The 21,885-nt window shown below is 37.7% G+C and overlaps 1 long non-coding RNA gene across 1 annotated transcript; it reads left to right on the top strand.

The window, feature by feature from the left end:
* The first annotated feature begins 337 nt into the window (after nucleotides 1–337).
* Nucleotides 338–10,078, top strand: LOC129881554 (uncharacterized). Its single transcript, XR_008765610.1, has 2 exons — nucleotides 338–1,053; nucleotides 9,738–10,078. It is a non-coding gene; the product is annotated as an uncharacterized LOC129881554 (long non-coding RNA).
* Nucleotides 10,079–21,885: the final 11,807 nt, after the last annotated feature.

Raw genomic sequence — 21,885 nt, 5'->3', positions numbered from 1 at the left:
TTTTTATAAAAAAATATAACCAAACAAAATTTTTCTTCAACTTCATAAATTTCAAATAAAGTGAAATATGTTTGGAATCTATGACCAAACGAATACTTAATTTGTGTGAATGATTGGATAAATAGAATAGAATATTTGCCATTTAATTTTGATTTACTAAGGAAAGAAGGCTCAGTTGTGGCGAGCCAAATTAGGGATTGAATTTTCGCGTACGTCGACGTTGGACTACATCACTTTTGTCATCTACTAATAATGCGCATGCCACATCAAAGAGCATAGAGTTTGACAATGTCAAAGTCTAGAAGGAGACATTATTTTCTACTCTTCATTGCAGGCAAAAACAATACAGAAAACATTCAGTTGGAGAAGTTTGGTTTTGGAAAGTTTGATCAAATCAACATTTTAGGTTGACGAACTTGAATTTGAATTCTGATAGTTCCATTAGGTCTGGAAGGTAATTTTTTACTTAGTTAGGTAGTTTGCAAGAATCCTGGAGATTTTAAGAGTGATTTAGGTCATTGATTGAATTAAAAGAGTCAAGGTTGACCACAATAAACATTTGGTTAAGACAACATTGATTTGATGATTCGAACAAATCCAAAGTTTGTTTCATGGTCAATCTGCATATCTCATTTATTTCTGTAGAATTTCGAACGAATCACGAGGGTACATTCAGAGATTTGGTTGAAGTTTGGTTTTGTTGTCTCTAGTGCCTGCAATTTCGTGTCGTGATCATGGATGCGTGTTGCGTTCACGTAATGTTCACTTTCGTGGTCATCGCAATTGTTGAAGGGGTCTCACATTCGCGTAGGGTGGTTGGCTGGGTACGGGGTCGAGTCGACTTTTGTTCTTCGCAATAGAGGCATCACTCTCGTGATGGATTGGGTTTGAGTCAGCATCTCGCATTTTCGAAGAAGGGTCATGTTCATAAAGAAATTTTACCTGGCAGTGTTAAATCTCCATTTCCGATTTCAAACTTCATAACTCAGTTTTTAAGCTTGAGAGCTCGGATTTTGACGATTTCAAAGGCATTGCACTAGCTTTTGCTAGGGGGTAAGAGTCTAATGTCCTATTTACCATAATCCGCTACTCCACCGTTAATTTCTTGATTTAATTCCTTTCTTGATTTAATCCCTTAAATTGATTAAATATTGGGGGTTTTAATACCTACATTTGATAAATGAAAATTCTTCGATTAGATGTAGATTAACAATCCGTTTTAGCTGGTTTTTGATGTGTGAGTTCTCCATCTTATAGGTAAACCAATTTGAAAAAAAAAATCTATAGCCCAATTATAGAGGTGAACTTTTCATTAGCAATACAGGTGTTATGGATTTGTAAATAACTTAAATTTCATATTAGATCCTATTGAGCCCGTTCGGAGGCATTGCAGAAGCACAAATATGTAATTTAACATTTTGGACTTTGATAAGATAAGTTGAGACTTCATTGATTCATTATGAATTATTAGTGTAATGCTTCACTAAATTAAGGAGTAATGAGTAATAAGGGTCCTGTATAAATTAGATGACCGCATTTATGCCGATACTAATGCCATGATATGGGTAAAATAAAACTAATGAATATCTTTTTGATTGATGAATTATGTGAGTATGTGAGCATGATTCATAACTTATTGACTTGGTGTGATGCTTATGTTGCTCACTTGATGTTGATAAATGGTTTTTTGCTTGAAGACCCGTATATGAAATGCTCACATGATCATGTTTTCACTTCTTACTCTAATTGTTAAATGATTTGGAATTGATTGTGATTGCCTATGCTTAGGATTGAATCTGGGGTAGGATTGTCTATACGTGCGATGGAATTCCTGACCCTGATTAGGCCCATTTCCCATAGTTTTGTTGGAAAACGAGGATAAACACAAAAATATATTTGGTCAATATAATGAAAATAAAATGAAAAAATAATGACACCAAAATTTTACGTGAAAACTCTTTTAAATATAGAAAAAATCACGGGCTAAGAGGAGCAACTGATATCACTATAGTAAGAAACTTTACACTGTATAGTCACAAGTACAATACTCAAAATGACTACTACACACTCAAAAGGAATAACACTCTTTTGATTTACCACCTTACTAAAATATCGCTTACACTCTATTTTTCTTCACATACTATTTTCTTATATATAGTCTATGAAAACCTCACAGCTCTCTAAATATTTTTCTTTCTCTATTAATTGGTGTGTTTATGATGAAGAAGGGGTTCTCTATTTATAGAGAGATTTCCAACAAGTTGAGCCAATCAGAAGGATTGGTTAGTTGCAATTTTCAACTGTAGATTGCACTGTATATTCAAAAATATGCTGCCAATGATTCAAATTCAACATTTTGCAATATTGCTTTAGACAATTGCTTGTAGTAATTGAAGATGTAACAACTATTGTTGACTAAAATTTCATGGGATGTACCCCACAAATCTCCCCCTCCAGTCTCATGTACCAGAAAGAGGTATTTTCATCTTCTCAAAGAGAGCTCATGCCAACAAGTTCTTTGCATAAATCAAACTTGTCCCTTGTTACCACTTTGGTCAGCATATCTGCAGGATTCTCGTTTATAGAGATCTTTTCAACCTGCATAGATTCGTCTTCTATCTTTTCTCGAATCCTTTGATATCTCACGTCTATGTATTTTGTACTTTCATGATACATAGAGTTCTTGCTCAAGTTTATTGCACTTTGACTGTCACAATAGATGACATACTCCTTCTGATGCAAGCCAAGCTCCTGAAGAAATTGCTTGAGTCATATCATTTTCTTGCCAGCTTCAGTAGCCACAATATACTCAGCTTCAGTTGTGACAGTGCAACACACTTCTCCAATTTTGACTGTCATGATATAGCTCCCCCTGAAAAAATAAACAAATATCCTATAGTAGATTTTCTATTATCAAGGTCACCTTCCATATCAACATATGTATAGCCCTTCAAGATGGGATTTGATCCTCCAAAATACAAGGATTCATTTGAACTTCTTCTCAGATACCTGAGTATCCACTTTACAGCTTCCCAATATTTTTTTCTTGGATTGTTGAAAAATGTACTGACAACACCAATTGTATGAGCAATATCAGGTATAGTGCATATCATTGCATACATTAAACTTCCGACAATAGAGGAATATGGAACTTTGGCCATGCTCTCTTTTTCTTCCCTAGTTGTAGAACACATCTTCTTACTCAATGTTATATGACCATCAAGAGGTGTGCTAACAAGCTTCGCATTCTTCATATTGAAGCGCTACAGTACACGTTCAATGTACCTCTTTTATGACAAATAAATCTCCTTTCTTCTCTCAGATGAGTAATTCTCATGCCCAAAATTTGCTTGGCATGACCTAAGTCTTTCATAGCAAAAGACTTACATAACTCTTTCTTCAACTCATCAATCTTGGAAATATTCTTGCCCACAATCAACATATCATCCACATATAGTAAGAGGATGATAAAATCATTGTCAGAAATTTTTTATACAAACACACAATGATCTGAGGAAGTCTTCGTGTAGCCTTATTCCCCCATAACAGATTACTTCTTGTACCACTATCTACTAGCTTGCTTTAGGCCATAAAGACTTTTTTTGAATTTGCACACAAAATTTTCTTTATCATTTACTTTGAATCCCTCAGGTTATTCCATAATAATCTCCTCTTCTAGATCACTATGAAGAAAAACCGTCTTCACATCCATCTGCTCAATCTCTAAATTTAGACTAGCCGTCAAACCAAGAACTGTATGAATAGAAGACATTTTCATGATAGGAGAAAATAATTCGTCAAAGTCGATATATATCCTTTCTTTGACTAAATCTCTTAACAACCAATCTAAGTTTGTACCTGGGCTTCAAGCTGTGTTCTTCAATTTTAACTTTGAACACCTATTTGTTCTTCAAAGCTCTCATGCCCTTAGGTAATTTCCCCAACTCAGAAGTTTGGTTCTCATGTAGATATTTCATCTCATTTTTCATGGCCTCCTTAAAACACTTAGGCTCACCCCCGTCAATGAGTAGCACATACTCATTAGGTGAATAACGAGAGGAGGGAATACGTTATTTTTGGACCTCCTAAGAGGATTATTTGATTCTTCCACAACTTCATGAACACGGGCATTATCAATAAAAACATCATTATTATTATCAATATCAATATGTTGATCTGAGACATAATTCTGGGCATCACCATGATCATCAGTCCCATCAACATCATGCACATTTGTATGAGGAACTTTATCAAGATGGACTACGTCATCAGAACTTAAAGATTCTAGTTTTTCTGCTTTGTCAATATCTTTAATGGTTTGATTTTTTATGAAGGCAATATCACGGCTTCTCACAACTTTCTTCTCAATTGGATCATATAGCATGTAACCAAATTCATCAAGGTAATATCCATGAAGATGCACTACCTTGTCTTGGCATCTAACTTTGATCTCTCATCGTTTGGCACATGTACAAAAGCTTTGCAACCAAATACTCTCAAATGGTTATAGGAAACATCTTTATCATACCAAACTCTATTTGGAACATCACATTGCAAAGCAACAGTAGAAGATGAGTTAATAACATGTACAACGGTCAATAAGGCCTTACCCCAAAAGGAGTTCGGCAACTTTGCTTCAGAAAGCAAATATTTAACTATTTCCATCAAGGTCCTATTCATCCTCTCAGCCAACCCATTATGTTGATGAGTCTTAGGAGAAGTCTTCTGGTGTCTAATACCTTGATGCTTGCAGTATTCATCAAATGGTTCACAATATTCAACACCATTATCAGTACAAATACATTTCAGTTTCTTTCTAGTTTTTCTAGTTTTTCTTTCAACTGAAGCCTAAAATTTCTTAAAGACATCTAACACTTGCTCTTTAGTCTTCAAGACATAGACCTAGAGCTTCTTGAGCAGTCATCAATGAAAGTGACAAAGTAGTGTGCACTACCTAAATTCGTTGTCTTCATTGGACGACATAAATCAGAGTGCACCAACTCAAACAACTGTTTCTTTCTTGAAGGAGGACTAGACTTAAGAAAAACTCTATTTTGTTTTCCAACCAAGCAGTGCTCACACTTGTTTAATTTAGCACTTTGGAAATTTGACAACAATTTCTTCTTGGTTGGAAGATTAAGTCATTTCTCATTGATGTGGCTAAGTATTTTGTGCCATAACATAAAAGAGTTGTCGCTCTCAACTGCATTTATCATATTAGCACAAGTAGAAGCTGTAGTACAGTATAGACTATGACATTTGTTACCATGAGCCACAACCAATTCCTCCACCATTGGTATTAACATATCCTTCATCATCTAGAACACCAACAGAAATAAAGTGTAGACAAACATCAAATGCATGTTTTACATTGTTCAAAACTAGTTTAGTTCCAACACTAGTTTCCAAATAAATTGTGCCAACACCAACCACCTTAGATACAATTTCATTACCCATACTCAAGGTTCCAAAATCACCATGAGTATAGGAAGAGAAAAAATGTTTCATTGATGTCACATGAGATGCGGCATCAGTGTCCACAACCCAGCTTGACTCATCACAAGAAATAATTATCAAATCTTCCTCGAGGACTATAACAAAATCTTTGGTAGAGACGGTGGCCAGGCAATTCTCATTGTCATCTTCTTTATTTTCATCTTTGTCTTTGTTATCCCTCTTCAACTTTCGGTAAAACTTCTTTGTATGCCCTTTCATGCCACAATGATAGCACTCAATATCCTTAAGTCTTCTTCTAGATTTGCTCATGATATATTCTCTATTCTGAGAACCACGACTCTTGTTTCTCCCTCTAGTGTCAGTCATCGGGGCATCCGATAAGGAAGAACCTTGAGATTTTCTTCTAATCTCTTCGTTCAAGATGCTTCTCTTGGCAAATTCCATAAAGATCACACTATCCGGAGTAGAATTTGACAATAAAGTTCTAAATATTTCAGAAGAGTCTGATAGGGAACCAAGTAGAAGCAAGCCTTGAATTATTTTATCAAATTTAATGCCCATAGAAGAAAATTGATTTATGATTCCTTGAAAATTATTCAGGTAATCTTTCATCAGAGAGTCATCATGATATTTTAAACTTAACATCTACTTTATTAAGAACATTTTGTTGTTTCGAGTCTTTCGAGCATACAAGCTTTCAAGATGCTCCCATAAGGTACGAGCATGTGTCTCTCTTGAAATATGGTTCAACACATTATCGTCAACCCATTGGCTAATAAATCCATAAACTTGTTTGTGCAACAGATTTAACTCTTCATCTGTTTTATTATCAGGATTTACAGTGGTAAAGACTGGTTGATAAAATTCTTGACATAAAATAGATTTTCCATTTTTCTCTTTCAAATGGCATAATTAATATCATTCAAAAATAACATTCTACTAGTGTTGTCTTCCATCGGTTATTTTCCAAAAATATATAGCTATTTCAAATTAAAGTGAATCTTTTCTGATATGGAAGTTCAGACTGTGATACAACCACAAAGCATACTCTAATAAAAACTTGCTCTGATACCAGTTTGTTGAAAAAATGAGGACAAACACAAAAATATATTTGGTCAAAATAATGGAAATAAAATAAGAAAATAATGAAATCAAGAATTTTACATGGAAACTCTTTTAAATAAGGGAAAAAACATGAGCTATGAGGAGCAACGGATATCACTATAGTAACAAATTTTACACTATATAGACACGAGTATTATACTCAAAATGACTACTACACACTCAAAAGGGACATTTGGATTTACCACTTTAATAAAATATCGCTCACACTCTATTTTTCTTCATAGACTATTTTTTTATACATGGTCTTTTGAAATCTCACGACTCTCTAAATGTTTTTCTTTATCTTTGAAATTGGTGTGTTTATGATGAAGAAGGGGTTCTTAATTATAGAGATATTTCCAACAAGTTGAGCCAATCAGAATGTAACACCCCAGAAAAGTTTTCGCAAAGACTCGAACATTTCTTCACGTGTGTGTTGACTCGGACTGGAGGACTTGTTAGGATTAATTCCTAAGTATTTAAAGTGTGTTATATGTGTTATAACACCAAGTCGAGTCCAAAAAACTCCAATCGATTAAGTTTTCGGACGAGTTAGTATAAGGGTCAACTTCAAACGACCATGTCTCCTAAAATAGAATGAATTGGGTGGCCCATGATATATCAAATTAAAGTTCTTTGAGTCTTGTTTCCAACGCCACCTAGATTTCAATTTTTGGAGTTCGGAGTCAAAAGTTATGACTATCTTACGACGGACTAGTACTGTAGGATTTCGGGCCTGGACCATAACAGCAGAAAGTTTGGGCTTGGCGCCGCAAGGGCGCGACGCGCCACTATAGCGCCAGGAACAAGCCTCAGTAGTTTGGTCCTTGGCGCGATGCGCTACTGTTAGGCCTGTAGGGTTTTTAAGCCCATTTTCCAGAACCCAGAAAATCGAGGTTTGGCGCTGCAAGGGCGCGACGCGCCACTATAGCGCCAGAAAATGGTCTCAGTAGTTTGGTCTCTGGCGCGACACGCCACTATTAGGTTTGCAGGGTTTTAAGATTATTTTGACTTGGCGCTGCAGTGGCGCGGCGCGCCACTATAGTGCCAGCAAGATATTTGCCTAGTTTTCCAGATTTTTTGAGGAAGGGCAAAGTAGACTTTTTCCCTAAACATATATAACCTCACTTGGAACGTTTTGGAAGGATATTTTCAGCCTCCTCACCTCCCAAAAACCCTAATCTTCATCCCCTCTTCTCTTTCAAATCATCTCCAACAAGATTTGCCCTCATAAGCTTAAGGATTCAAGATCTTCAAGTCAAGTCTTTGGTTTTCGGTGGGATGTTCTTCATTTTCAGGTATGTAAGGCTAACCTAAAATATGGATTGAATTCTTCCATATGCCCATAGATGTGTTGGATAGGGGTTGTGAAAGATTTGAACCTTCTATGAAGGTTTTCTTGAAATTTCCTAAACTATAGAATATTACTAATATGTGTTAATGATGTTCTTGAGTTGAGTTTGTTGAGAGTATGGATTCATGTTTCATTCACATGAAAACCAAGATGAGATTTTCTTTTTGGTCAAAATTTGTCTTGAGGTTGAGATGGATGTTTTTTGTGTATATATGTATTGATTGGAATGAAAAGAATGAATTAGGATAGTTAAGAATGTAAACGACATAAAAAGAAATGTAACATTGGTAGAGCTAGAATGTCCTTTTGTTTCTATAAATTGAACATAGGACTAAAATAAGGATTGTGGAGTAGATGTTTGACGATGATGTGATGATGATATTTGATAATTATGTGATGATAATATTTGATAATGATGTAGATGATGATGTTTGATAGTGATGTGAATGATGATGCTTGATGATGGTGTGAATGATGATGTGAATGGTAGTCATTTAACATAGGTAGAGTGATGGATGAAGAGGTTATGTTGATGAGGATGTTGTGTGATGAAGTGGAATTGAGTCTAATGTAATTATGTGATATGTGACTTGCATAATTTGATTTGATTGGAGTCTTATGAAAATTTTGAAAACAAATGATCTTTTGAGAATGAGTTTTAAATAAATGATTTGCGAACATTTTTGCATAGACTATTTATACACTATTTTGAGTTTGAAGAATGATTATTTTCATCTTCAATTTAAAAGGAGTTTAAGCATGAGTTGAGTTTGAGAAGTCTTTTAATTATTTTGAACATTAGTAGTTCGAGTATAAATGAGTTGAGCATTTTTACATAAAAAAATGTTTATTTTGAGTTTGAGTTGAGGAGTTGAAATTATGTTTTAAGGACATCTAATATTTTCTGCATTTATTGAGTTGAGATGATATCAAATCTTTAAAAGAAGATTTTAATGATTGAAATGAGTTGATTTGAAAGATTTCAATGAGACTAAATGAGTATTTTGAGTATTTTACTCACTTGATAGATATGAGCATATTGAGTCTTTGTAGGAGTATTGAGCACCGAATTGGGTAAGAGTATAGTCCATACTCGAATCCCATGAACTACGTAGACAACGTAGGAAGAGATTGTACCATGTCGGATGTTTCCCTATTTTATTGTCCTGAAATGATAGGACTTGATTGATTGATGGATCCATGATTGGTTGATTCATTCATACCCTGGCAAAGTATAAACGAACGCGGCAACAACGTCGGATTGTTGCACATCACTGGCTCATAGATGATGTTTGTCGGTTAGAGAAACTCCCAAATTGAGTGGATTGTGCATGACATGATTGGTTTGATTGAGATTGTTGATGATTGAGTTAGATTGTATAACATTGCTAAGTTCTAATGTGCATATTTATTGAGTTGAGTCCTTTGACTTGATTGTTGAGTGGATTGTTGATTGGATTGGATTGGATTGGATTGGATCGGATGATATATGATTGGATTGAGCCAATTGTATATGATTGGATTGGATCAGATGATATATGATTGGGTTGGATCGGATTACATATGATTGGATTAGATCGAATTATAAATAATTTGACTGAACTATATGGTACATGATTGGATGGTACACGATTGGTCTTTGTCTAAACCATATTCTTATTTTAGACTTATAATACCTTGATTGAGTCTCTCTTATCTTTCTAATTTGAGATATTTGAACCGACGTTATTCTTCCTTGAGGTATATTTCATTCTGCCATATTACATACTCGTACATTTCATGTACTGACGTCCATTTGGACCTACATAATTTTATGATGCAGAGACAGGTTTAAGAGATCGTCAATAGGAGCACCATTGAGGATCTATTCACACTCAGTGTATTGGTGAGTCCCCCCTACATTCGGAGGACATCGCTTATGTTATTCTTGCGTCGAGTTAGCCCTTCTCATTTTGATTTGAGGTAGCCATGGACATGTCATTGGCACCAATTAGATAGTAGTGATAGAGGCTTCATAGACTAGATAGTGATGGGTCGATTAAGTACTTTCTTTCCTTGAAATATTCTTGTCAAACTATTTTTAACGACATAGATTGGAGTTAGATTTGTTGGCCCATGACTTTATTATATGAATTAGAGTGTTGATTTGAGCTGCCCACTAAATTATTCTTTATTTTAAACTTTCCGCTGATTGTCTGATATTGAATGTATGTGTGATTGGACCAAGTGGTTCGCTTGGGGACCCACAATGGTCTTCGAGTGCCGGCCACGTCTAGGGTACCCTCCCGGGGCGTGACACAGAATGATGGGTTAGTTGCAATTTTCAACTGCAAATTGCACCATCCATTCAAAAATGTGTTGATAATGATTCAAATTCAACATTTGCTGCAATATTGCTTTTGAGAATTGCTTGGAGTAATTGAAAATATAGCAACTATTGTTAACTAAAATTGCATGGGATGGACCCCATAAGATTTTGCTACCCTAGTAGGCCTAGTCAATAACACATGTATTGCCTCTATTGCTTGCTTTCTGGAGTGGTTTAGTGGTGATAGTGCCTACTACAACCCACCAAGTAGACAAGCCTAAACCCAAGGACACAAATTCGCAGAAGGCAACAGTTTAAATATAATGATAATACTAATAATAATAAAGAATGTCAGGAATAACATATAAGCAAAATGGGCCATATTGTAAACCTGTAGTTCGATGCAAAATATACAAAAGAGGCTCGAAAGTGACCAAGAAGACAAATTAAAACAAGACCAAATCCACAATCCTAGTGTCACCTATACAGGAGCTACTAAGTATAGAAAGGCATATATATACAACAGACCTAACTAAGCAAAATACAAAACATAAGTCAGTACAGAAGATGGAGAGCAGCAAGTCTCTGGACGCCAGGAGCTCACCACGATCCAAATCAATGATAGCCAAAGGAAATCCAACGCTTAGGGAAAATGACTAGTTCTAGGAGCTGCATTAGAAAAGATGCAAAAATGTAGTATGAGTACCATAACATAGGGTACCCAGTAGGCATCATAGGCCGACCGAGCTCAGAAGAATCATATATATATAGATAAGCAGTAAGAAAGGTATAGCAAGGTCTAAATAGAAGCTAAAGGTAACCTCAAACCGTGAACACACATAAATTCATAATCAAGATACCAAAAAATTCTTAACTCACACAAATTCAAATACAATACGTATATGACCAATGTAGTATGAATGCAAAAAGTTCCGGAGTTATCTCACCAACTCTTCCGTGGACCCCTGAGATAACTACAAAACCCCGCCTAAGCTTATCAAAAAAGTAAAACCCAAAATTTAATCTACGGGCTGCCGAAGATCATCAACATATGCATGATCAAGTGAAAATGATACTCTTCCTCTAAAAACCATGTTTCAATCAGTAAAATCAGTCAAAACCAGTATCCCGCTCCCTTTGAACTCAAATCCATAGAAAAGTATAGTATATGTCAAAATAGCTCAAAACCTTTTAACTTTCAGAAAATAAATGTGAATATTCCATGATCATGCTCATGCACAAATGCAATCCAATCAATATCTCAAAACAAACCAAATCGCGTATATAACCGGGTAAAACACCCATCACCTCTCAAAGAAACTAACTTGGTTGTTCGAGCTCATACCGTTAGGCCCAACAGTTCAATACAAAAAAAGGGAAATTAAACTTTAACATAGCACAAAAGTGGCACACGGCCCAAATGTGACAACCAAAACGCACACAGGCTAAGTTTCACACCACTTAAGAGCAGTCTAAGGATGTAATCATCAATCAAGCCAAAAGTCACCCAAAACAAAGGTTCGAAGGCTAAAACACTAAGCCAAATAGCCCAAAATGGCCAATGAATCTTACTAAGGATCAAGCATACCTATAACCTAGTTCTAACACCATTCTAACTATCAAACTACTCAAATATATACATAACCAACTAAGCCAGGTCTAAGAAGGCAAACCATAACCTACCTTGAGTTCGAAACAACAAACGAATCACTAAACTAGAGTTTTTTTCTTTCTGGGCCACCGCCGAACGATGTCACTATATCAATAATGGAATCACAACGTCAATACAGTCTTTATAATATTAAAATTATCAAATTTAGAGACAGGTCAATTTTAGAGTAATAATTGGGAATTGTGGGTCCCGCTCTGTGGTTGCTTTAGCGACCCCCGGTAAATCGACCTCCTAGCCGCTTTAGCAGCACTCACTTTAGCGACCAGGAGTCCTAATAGCGACGGCACCAGATCCCTGCTGGTGCAAAATGATCTTGGTGTGCCAAATTCTCCGATAGGATGTTTCGGATTCGTTCGAAACCTCGTGCGACCAAACAAGATATGCTACCCCACCAAATTCAACGTTCCAAACTCAATGGCGCATTTGAAATTCTCATACGAGGTCATTTTAATAAAAAGTGGGTTCCATATCCAAGTGCCATTTTACCAAACTCGACATTCCAGAACTAACTGCGCTATCAAAATTTTATCTGAGTGCGTTTTCAAAGTATATTGACCAAAGTCAACCATGGGCTAACTTTCAAAGTTAAAAGCACCAAATAGCCCCAAACTCATACCGATTGCCTCAGTACTTATGACGACCTTGCTATTAGCCTAATTTGGTCATTCTAGAGCTGATGAAACCATTAGAATTCCATTTTGAGGTCATTTACCAAAAGTTATGACCGAAGTATTCTTTTAAAATTATAAAAGCTCTAAAATAGGGAAATAGGCCTAAAATCCATTTCAAGTACCTAGAGAACCAAACCAAAAGTCATTCTAAATAAAACTTGGTGTTCTAGAGCTAACAGCACTGACGGAATTTTTATCCAAGTGCGTTTACTCAAAATGTTGATTGAAGTCAAACTTGGCTAAAATATTAAATCTAAAGCGACCAATCACACAAACTCAAAAACAAGACTCCAAAACCCAAAATGACCTTCCTTCTAGATAAAAACGACCCTTACGGAGCTGATCAAACTGACAGAATCATCATCCAACATCAAAATCTCTGAGTGTTAACTCAAATCAACTCTTTCAAGCCTTAGGCCTTAACAATGGTCAAACCTCCTCAAAACTCAATCGAAGAATTTGGGGAGCATGCCACCTATCCCAACATCGTATAAATGCTACAAGGAAGCTACGAAAAAGGGAAAAATGGTAAAAGCAAGCAAGAATACAAAAATGACCTCGAGGGTCATTACAACATTCACTACTAAAAGGACTTTCATCCTCGAAAGTAAAAGAAAGAAAGGTACCTGAAGGCTTGAAAAGGTGAGGATATTGGGCCTACATATCAAGCTCGGTCTCCCAAGTCGCCTCCTCGATTAGACGATACCTCCACTGAACCTTAACTGATAAGATCTCCTTAGTCCTCAACTTCCTAACCTGCCTGTCTAGAATGGCCACAGGCTCATCCTTAAAAGTCAAAGACTCATCCAACTTAACTGAATCCCACTAAAGCACGTGAGACTCAATTGGGACATATTGTCTCAGCATAGTAACATGGAAAACAGGTTGAACACTTGAAAGAGCTAGAGGTAATGCTATCTTATATGCCACTTCTCCTACTCGCCTCAGAATCTTGAATGGACCGATGAACCTGGGCTAAGCTTTCCCCTTCTTTCGAATCTCATTACGCCCTTCATAGGAGATACCCACAGAAATACTTGATCATCAACCATGAACTCCAAAGGCCGCAACCTCCGATCAGCATAGCTCTTCTGCCTACTCTGGGCAGTACGAAGCCGCTCTTAGATCACACGAACACTATCTATAGAATCACGCAACAAGTAGGTGCCCTATGTCCTAACCTCAAAAGTATCAAACCAGCCCATAAAGAAATGACATCTCCTACCATACAATGCCTCAAAGGGAGCCATCTTAATGATCAAATAGTAGCTATTATTATATACGAACTCTGCCAAAGATAAAGACTAATCCCACTGACCCCCAAAATCAATAATACAGGCTCGTAGCATGTCCTCCAAGACCTAAATAGTCCTCTCCGACTGACCGTCAGTCTAGGGGTGGAAAGTGATGCTGAGCTCAACTCAGGTACCCAACCCTCTCTAAATAGATCCCCAAAATTATAAAGTGTACTGAGTACCATAGTTTAAAATGATAGATACTAGCACACCATGCAATCGGACCACCTCTCAAATGTAAATGTGAGCTAACTTCTCTAAAGTGTAGGTAGTCTAGACCGGTAGGAAGTGAGCAGACTTGGTCAATCGATCTATGATGACCCAAATAGAGTCAAAACCCCGGGAGGTACATGGTAAACCCACTACAAAGTTCATAGCTATCCGCTTTCACTTTTACTCTGGAATGGGTATGCGCTAGGTCAAACCACCTTGCCTCTAATGCTTGAACTTAACCTGTTGACAGTTCAAGCACCTAGCCATAAAAGATGTAATGTTTCCCTTCATACTACACCACCAATAGTGTTGTATCAGATTACGATACATCTTCGCCACACTAGGATAATGGAATATCTAGAACAATGAGACTCCTCCAGAATTAGCCTAACCAAGTTTCCAACTCTAGGAACACAGATACGACCCTCAATCCTCAGAACACCTTCTGAATCTAATGTTGCCTTCCTAGCCTTGTCTCTAAGCACCTTATCTCCAATCACCCTCAATTGTGGATCATCAAACTGTTGTGCCCCAATCTACTCTATTAAAGAAGGTCTAGCCTCCACAAAAGCAAATACCCTGCTTGGCTCAGAATTATCAAGTCTAATCATCGAGTTGGCGTAGGACTGGATGTCTAAAGCCATAGGTTGCTCTGTTGTAGCTAGGTAAGAAAAAATCCCCATAATCACCGAGTCAAGCTGAAATTCACACTTAGGGAATTTGGCATACAACTTATGATCCCGCAAGGTTTGAAGTTCAATCCTCAGATGCTGCTCATGCTGCTCCCTATTCCTGGAGTAGACTAGAATGTTGTCGATGAACACTATCACGAAAGAATCCAAATAGGGCCTGAACACACGGGAGGGTACCCTAGACGTGGCCGGCACTCGAACACCATTGTTGATCCCCAAGCGAACCACTTGGTCCAATCACACATCCATTCAATATCAAACAATCAACGAAAAGTTTAAAATAAAGAATAATTTAGTAGGCAGCTCAAATCAACACTCTAATTCATATAATAAAGGCCATGGACCAACAAATCTAACTCCAATCTATGTCGTTAAAAATAGTTTGACAAGAATATTTCAAGGAAAGAAAGTACTTAATTGACCCATCATTATCTAGTCTATAAAGCCTCTATCACTACTATCTAATTGGTGCTAATGACATGTCCATTACTACCTTAAATCAAAATGAGAAGGGCTAACTCAACGCAAGAATAATATAAGTGATGTCCTCCGAATGTAGGGGGTGACTCACCAGTACGCTGAGTGTGAATAGATCCTCAATGGTGCTCCTATTGACGATCTCTTAAACCTGTCTCTGTATCATGAAATGATGCAGGTCCAAATGGATGTCAGTACATGGAATGTACGAGTATGTAATATGGTAGAATGAAACATACCTCAAGAAAGAATAACGTCGGTGTCACGCCTTGGGAGGGTACCCTGGACGTAATCGGCACTCGAAGGCCATTTCTGACCTCCGAGAGAACCACCTGGTCCAGTCACATATTCATTCAATCACATTCTCTTAGCGGAAGCTCAATTAATAAAATACTATTCATAATATGGGGGCCGAAGGCCAAACGTTCATCAACTCAACAAACAAATATAATAAAAACTCCTCAAAATAACCGTCCAACCTCCCCACACTCCAGTCTATGAAGCCTTTATCAAAGTCTAAAAGGTGCCAATGAAAAGTCCATGGCTACCAACAATCAAAATAAGAGAAATGACAACAAAACTGTACAAGAAAACTCTACATCCTCCGGGAACTAGGAGGACTCACCAAATAGCGGGAAGTGTATGTGAATCTTCAACGGAGCACCGGGTGATGATCCCTAGTACCTGTCTCTGCATCATGAAACGATGCAGGCCAAATGGCGTCAGTACATGGAATGTACGAGCATGTAAAATGGCCGAATACAACGAACATCAATGAAGAATCAAATCAACTCGGAATCTCAACTCAAGGGAAATAACAACTCCATCAGGTGTCCTAAGTCTAAACAAGAATATAATTTAGACGGGACCAAATCATATACAAGTCAACTCAACATGACTCAGAGTACTATCAAGACCTATTTGGGAGTTTCTCTTATCCGACAACCATCACTTATGAGCCAGTGAAAGTACAACAAACCGACGTTGTAGCGCGTCCGTTCATATTTTGCTAAGGTATGAATAAATCAACCAATCATGGATCCAATCCAACCAAGTCCTATAATGTCAGGATAAATATCTCGGGGAAACATCCGACTTTAACGGTTCAATCCCCTCTACATTTGGCGACGTAGTTATTGGGTTTGAGTATGGACTATACTCTTGCTCAATTCGGTGCTCGATAATCCTCCCAAGACTCAATGCTCATAAAACTCTATCCAATCAACTCAATCAAATCACATCGTCAAGTCTCATTACAACCTTGTCAACTCACCAACTCTATCATGATCAAATCTCTTTCAATCATACTATCCGATCAATCTCCATTATATCTTTCAAAAGAAATTTAAAAGTACATTTATAGCGACATATAGACATAACCAATCATTTACTCTATCCATTTGAGAAATCCTTGAGACTCATCACAACTCAAGACTTTAAATCACACTTTAAAATAGGCAACACTTCTTAAGAAAATAACATCTTTTATCGTAATCCACATAGTTAAGAAGGTCAATAAGACATATTTAACAACACATCTTCATCAACTCATACTCACATAAAGGCTCATTTTAGAAATTCTTGGCTCAACAACATCAACACATATAGAGTCAAATAATTAGGGGACAAAGTTCATAAAACACAAACTATACCAAGAAACTCTATTTTCATGAACATCTAACCTCAAGGCAAGAGTAAGGCACATGGGTGGACTCAACCCATGTTTTAGATAGCCTTACATACCTTAGAATAGACTCTTGAAGAAACCTTGTTGTTGGGTCTTCAATGGAGGACTCAAATCTTGAAGTTCTTGGAACTCTTCTTGTTGGAAATGGAGAAGAAGAAGAGACAGAGAGAGAGAGATTTTTAGGGCTTTTAGAGAGAGAGAGTGAGGCTAAAAAATATGTTCCCAAAAGACCAAGGGTAATACATATATAATTTGGGTAAGTTCCCAAATTGCCCCTCCTCAAAAGTCTTGAAAATAGGCAAAAATGCACCTGGCGCGATAGTGGCGCATCGCGCCATTGCAGCGCCAGGCCGATTATGCCTAAAATATGCACACCTCGTAGTGGTGCGCCACGCCAAGGACCAAACTACTGAGGCACATTCTTGGCGCGATAGTGGCGCGTCGCGCCCTTACAGCGCCAAGGCCAAAATTTCTGGGTTCTGGAAATTAGCTTGAAAAACCCTGCACACCTTTTAGTGGCGCGACGCGCTAGGGGCCAAACTACTGAGGCGTGTTCCTAGCGCGATAGTGGCGCATCGCGCCACTGCGGCGCCAAGCCCAGTTTTCCAGCAATTGCAATCCAGGCCTGAAAATCCCTGTTGTGCTAGTTCATCTTAGGATCGTCATATCTTTTGACTCCGAACTCCAAAATTTATGTTCTTGGTGGCATTGGAAAGAAGACTCGACGACCTTTAATTTGATAGGTTGTGTGCCACCCAGATTGATGTCTTTCAAAAGATATGGTCGTTAAAAGTCGATCCCTTATACGAACTCATCCTAAAACTTAGCCACGACGGATCTTTTCGGACTTAGCTTGGTCCTAGGGGTCCTCCATGACCCCACATCACCTCCAACACTCTTCATTTTCTCAGGGACTCATCTTATCTCAAGCACATACTTTAAAATAAATACGATTGACCCTACACGTGTACCAGAAAGGTCCAAATCTTAGGGAAAACTTTTGAGGGGTGTTACAGTCGGTTCAAATATCTCAAATCAGAAATATAAGAGAGACTCAATCAAGGTATTATAAGTCTAAAATAAGAATACGGTTTAGACAGAGTCAAATCATTTATAATTCGATCCAATCCAATCATATGCAATCCGATCCAACCCAATCATATATCATTTGATCCAATCCAATCATATACAATCGGCTCAATCCAATCATATATCATCCGATCCAATCCAATCAACTCAACAATCCACTCAACAATTAACTCAAAGGTCTCAACTCAATGAATATGCAAATTAAAATAATGCAATATTTTACAATTTAACTCAATCATCAACAATCCCAATCAAACCAATCATATCATGCACAATCCACTCAATTTGGGAGTTTCTCTAACCGACAAACATCACCTATGAGCCAGTGGTGTGCAACAAACCGACGTTGTTGCCGCGTCCGTTCATACTTTGCCAGGGTATGAACGAATCAACCAATCATGGATCCATCAATCAATCAAGTCTTGTCATTTCAGGATAATGAATTAGGGAAATATCTGACACGGTACAATCCCTTCCTACGTTGGCTACGTAGTTCATGGGATTCGAGTATGGACTATACTCTTACCCAATTCGATGCTCAATACTCCTTCCAAGATGCAATATGCTCATATCTATCAAGTGATTAAAATACTCAAAATACTCATTTAGTCTTATTGAACTCTTTCAAATCAACTCATTTCAATCATCAAAATCTTCTTTTAAAGATTTGATATCATCTCAACTCAATGAATGCAGAAAATATTAGATGTCCTTAAAACAAAATTTCAACTCCTCAACTCAAACTCAAAATAAACATTTTTTTATGTAAAAATGCTCAACTCATTTATACTCGAAATACTAATGTTCAAAATAATTAAAAGACTTCTCAAACTCAACTCATGCTTAAACTCCTTTTAAATCGAAGATGAAAATAATCATTCTTCAAACTCAAAATAGTGTATAAATAGTCTATGCAAAAATATTCGCAAATCATTTATTTAAAACTCATTCTCAAAAGATCATTTGTTTTCAAAATGTTCATAAGACTCCAATCAAATCAAATTATGCAAGTCACATATCACATAATTACATTAGATTCAATTCCACTTCATCATACAACATCCTCATCAACATAACCTCTTCATCCATCACTCTACATATGTTTAATGACTACCATTCACATCATCATTCACACCATCATCAAGTATCATCATTCACATCACTATCAAACATCATCATCCACATCATTATCAAATATTATCATCACATCATTATCAAATATCATCATCACATCATCGTCAAACATCTACTCCACAATCCTTATTTTAGTCCTATGTTCAATTTATAGAAACAAAAGGACATTCTAGCTCTACCAATGTTACATTTCTTTTTATGTCGTTTACATTCTTAACTATTCTAATTCATTCTTTTCATTCCAATCAATACATATATACACAAAAACCATCCATCTCAACCTCAAGACAAATTTTGACCAAAAAGAAAATCTCATCTTGGTTTTCATGTGAATAAAACATGAATCCATACTCTCAACAAACTCAACTCAAGAACATCATTAACACATATTAGTAATATTCTATAGTTTAGGAAATTTCAAGAAAACCTTCATAGAAGGTTCAAATCTTTCACAACCCCTATCCAACACATCTATGGGCATATGGAAGAATTCAATCCATATTTTAGGTTAGCCTTACATACCTGGAAATGAAGAACATCCCACCAAAAACCAAAGACTTGACTTGAAGATCTTGAATCCTTGAGCTTATGAGGGCAAGTCTTCTTGGAGATGATTTGGAAGAGAAGAGGGGATGAAGATTTTAGGGTTTTTGGGAGGTGAGGAGGCTGAAAATATCCTCCAAAAATGTTCCAAGTGAGGGTATATATCTTTAGGGAAGAAGTCTACTTTGCCCTTCCTCAAAAAATTTGAAACACTGGGCAAAATTCTTGTTGGCGCTATAGTGACACGCCGCGCCACTGCAGCGCCAAGTCAAAATAAGCTTAAAACCCTACAAACCTAATAGTGGCATGTCGCGCCGGAGACCAAACTACTGAGGCTATTTTCTGGCGCTATAGTGGCGCGTCGCACCCTTGCAGCGCCAAGCCTAGATTTTCTGGGTTCTAGAAAATGGGCTTAAAAACCCTGCAGGCCTAATTATGGCGCGTCACGCCAAGGACCAAACTATTGAGGCTTGTTCCTGGCGCTATAGTGGCGCGTCGCGCCCTTGCGGCGCTAAGCCTAAATTTTCTGCAGTTATGGTCCAGGCCCAAAATTCCAGCAGTACTAGTCCGTCGTAAGATAGTCATAACTTTTGACTCCGAACTCTAAAAATTGAAATCTTGGTGGCGTTGGAAAGAAGACTCAAAGACCTTTAATTTGATAGGTAATAGGCCACCCAATGCATCTTATTTTAGGAGACATGGTCGTTTGAAGTTGTCCCTTATACTAACTCTTCCGAAAACTTAATCGATTGGAGTTCCTTGGACTCGACTTCGTGTTAGAGATCCTTTATGACCCCTAAACACATCTAACACACTTCAAATACTTAGGAATTAATCCTAACTCATGTGTAAAATTACAAGTCCTCCGGTCTGAGTCTACACACACGTGAAGAAATGTTTGAGTCTTTGCAAAAAAAAATCCGGGGTGTTACATGTTTCTTAAGCTCTCTCAACTCAGCTGGAGCCATCTGATAGGGTGGAATAGTAACTGACTGAGTGTCTAGCTCAACATCTATGCTGAAATCAATATCACGATCAGGCGGGAGACCAGGTAGATCGGTAGGAAACATATTAGGGCACTCTCTAACCACTAGAACTGACTCAAGTGAAAGAGTATTAGTACTAGTATCACGAACATAAGCAAGGTAAGCAAGACACCCTTCCCTACCATATACTGCTCCATTAGAAAACCGATCACACCCCTAGGCATATGGCTAACAATACTCGTCCATATAATCAAAGGAATGCCAGGCATTCATAAAGTGACAGTCTTGGTAAAGCAATCTAATAACACATGATGAGGAGATAACATATCCATGCCTAGAATAAAGTCGAAGTCCACTATATCCAGTATAATCAAGTCTGCCCTAAAATCGTACCCCAAGATAGATACCACAAAGAATTGATATACTCGATCCACTACTAAAGAATCACCTATGGGGGTAGCTACATGTATCGACATAGGCAAAGGCCAACACAACACATCCAGGAGCGTAGAAAAAAAGAAGACACATATAAGTAGGTAGACCCCGAATCAAATAGAGCATATGCAGACTGATGAGAGACGGATATTGTACCTATGATAGCGGCATCCAAAGGCTCTGCCTCCATCTCCGGCCACCCCGGAAAAGAAAACATATGTCATCCACTACGGCCACCCGACCTTCTTGACTAAGGACCACCTCGAGCATTCTGTGGACCACCCTTACCGCTCTGAGCACCACCTCAAGTAGACTGAACCGAAGCCCTGGGGCTTGAACCTACTAACCTTGATGACCTTGGTGGCCCTGCTAGCCCTGCTATCTGAAAAGTCGACCCCTACAACACTCTCCGGAAAAATGGCCAAACTCACAGCACTCATAACAACCTCTGCCAGAATTGACTCGCTAAGAAGACTCAGCCTTGAGTACGCACCCCGAGGAGTCTAAATTGGCGATGGAACCATAGGACCACTAGCACCTATTGTAATACCACCATGTATAATCTGAAGGGCTGTCTGAACCGTCGTAGTAGGCTGAAACTACAATGGGTAGCCTCTACCTGAAAACCTCCTACTATGGGACTAAGAACCACTGAAACCACCCTAACGGTGGGGCCTCTTATCGCTTCCCCCATAGGCCTCGTAAAGGATCCCTGCAATGGTGCATGCATGATCGACTATCTATATAAAATACTGTCCTGACGCCACC

This window comes from Solanum dulcamara, chromosome 3 (genome assembly GCF_947179165.1).
Source record: "Solanum dulcamara chromosome 3, daSolDulc1.2, whole genome shotgun sequence".
Classification (NCBI taxonomy): Eukaryota; Viridiplantae; Streptophyta; class Magnoliopsida; order Solanales; family Solanaceae; genus Solanum; species Solanum dulcamara.
The sequence above is the reverse complement of the archived record's forward strand: the minus strand, read 5'-3'. Positions and strand labels throughout refer to the sequence as shown.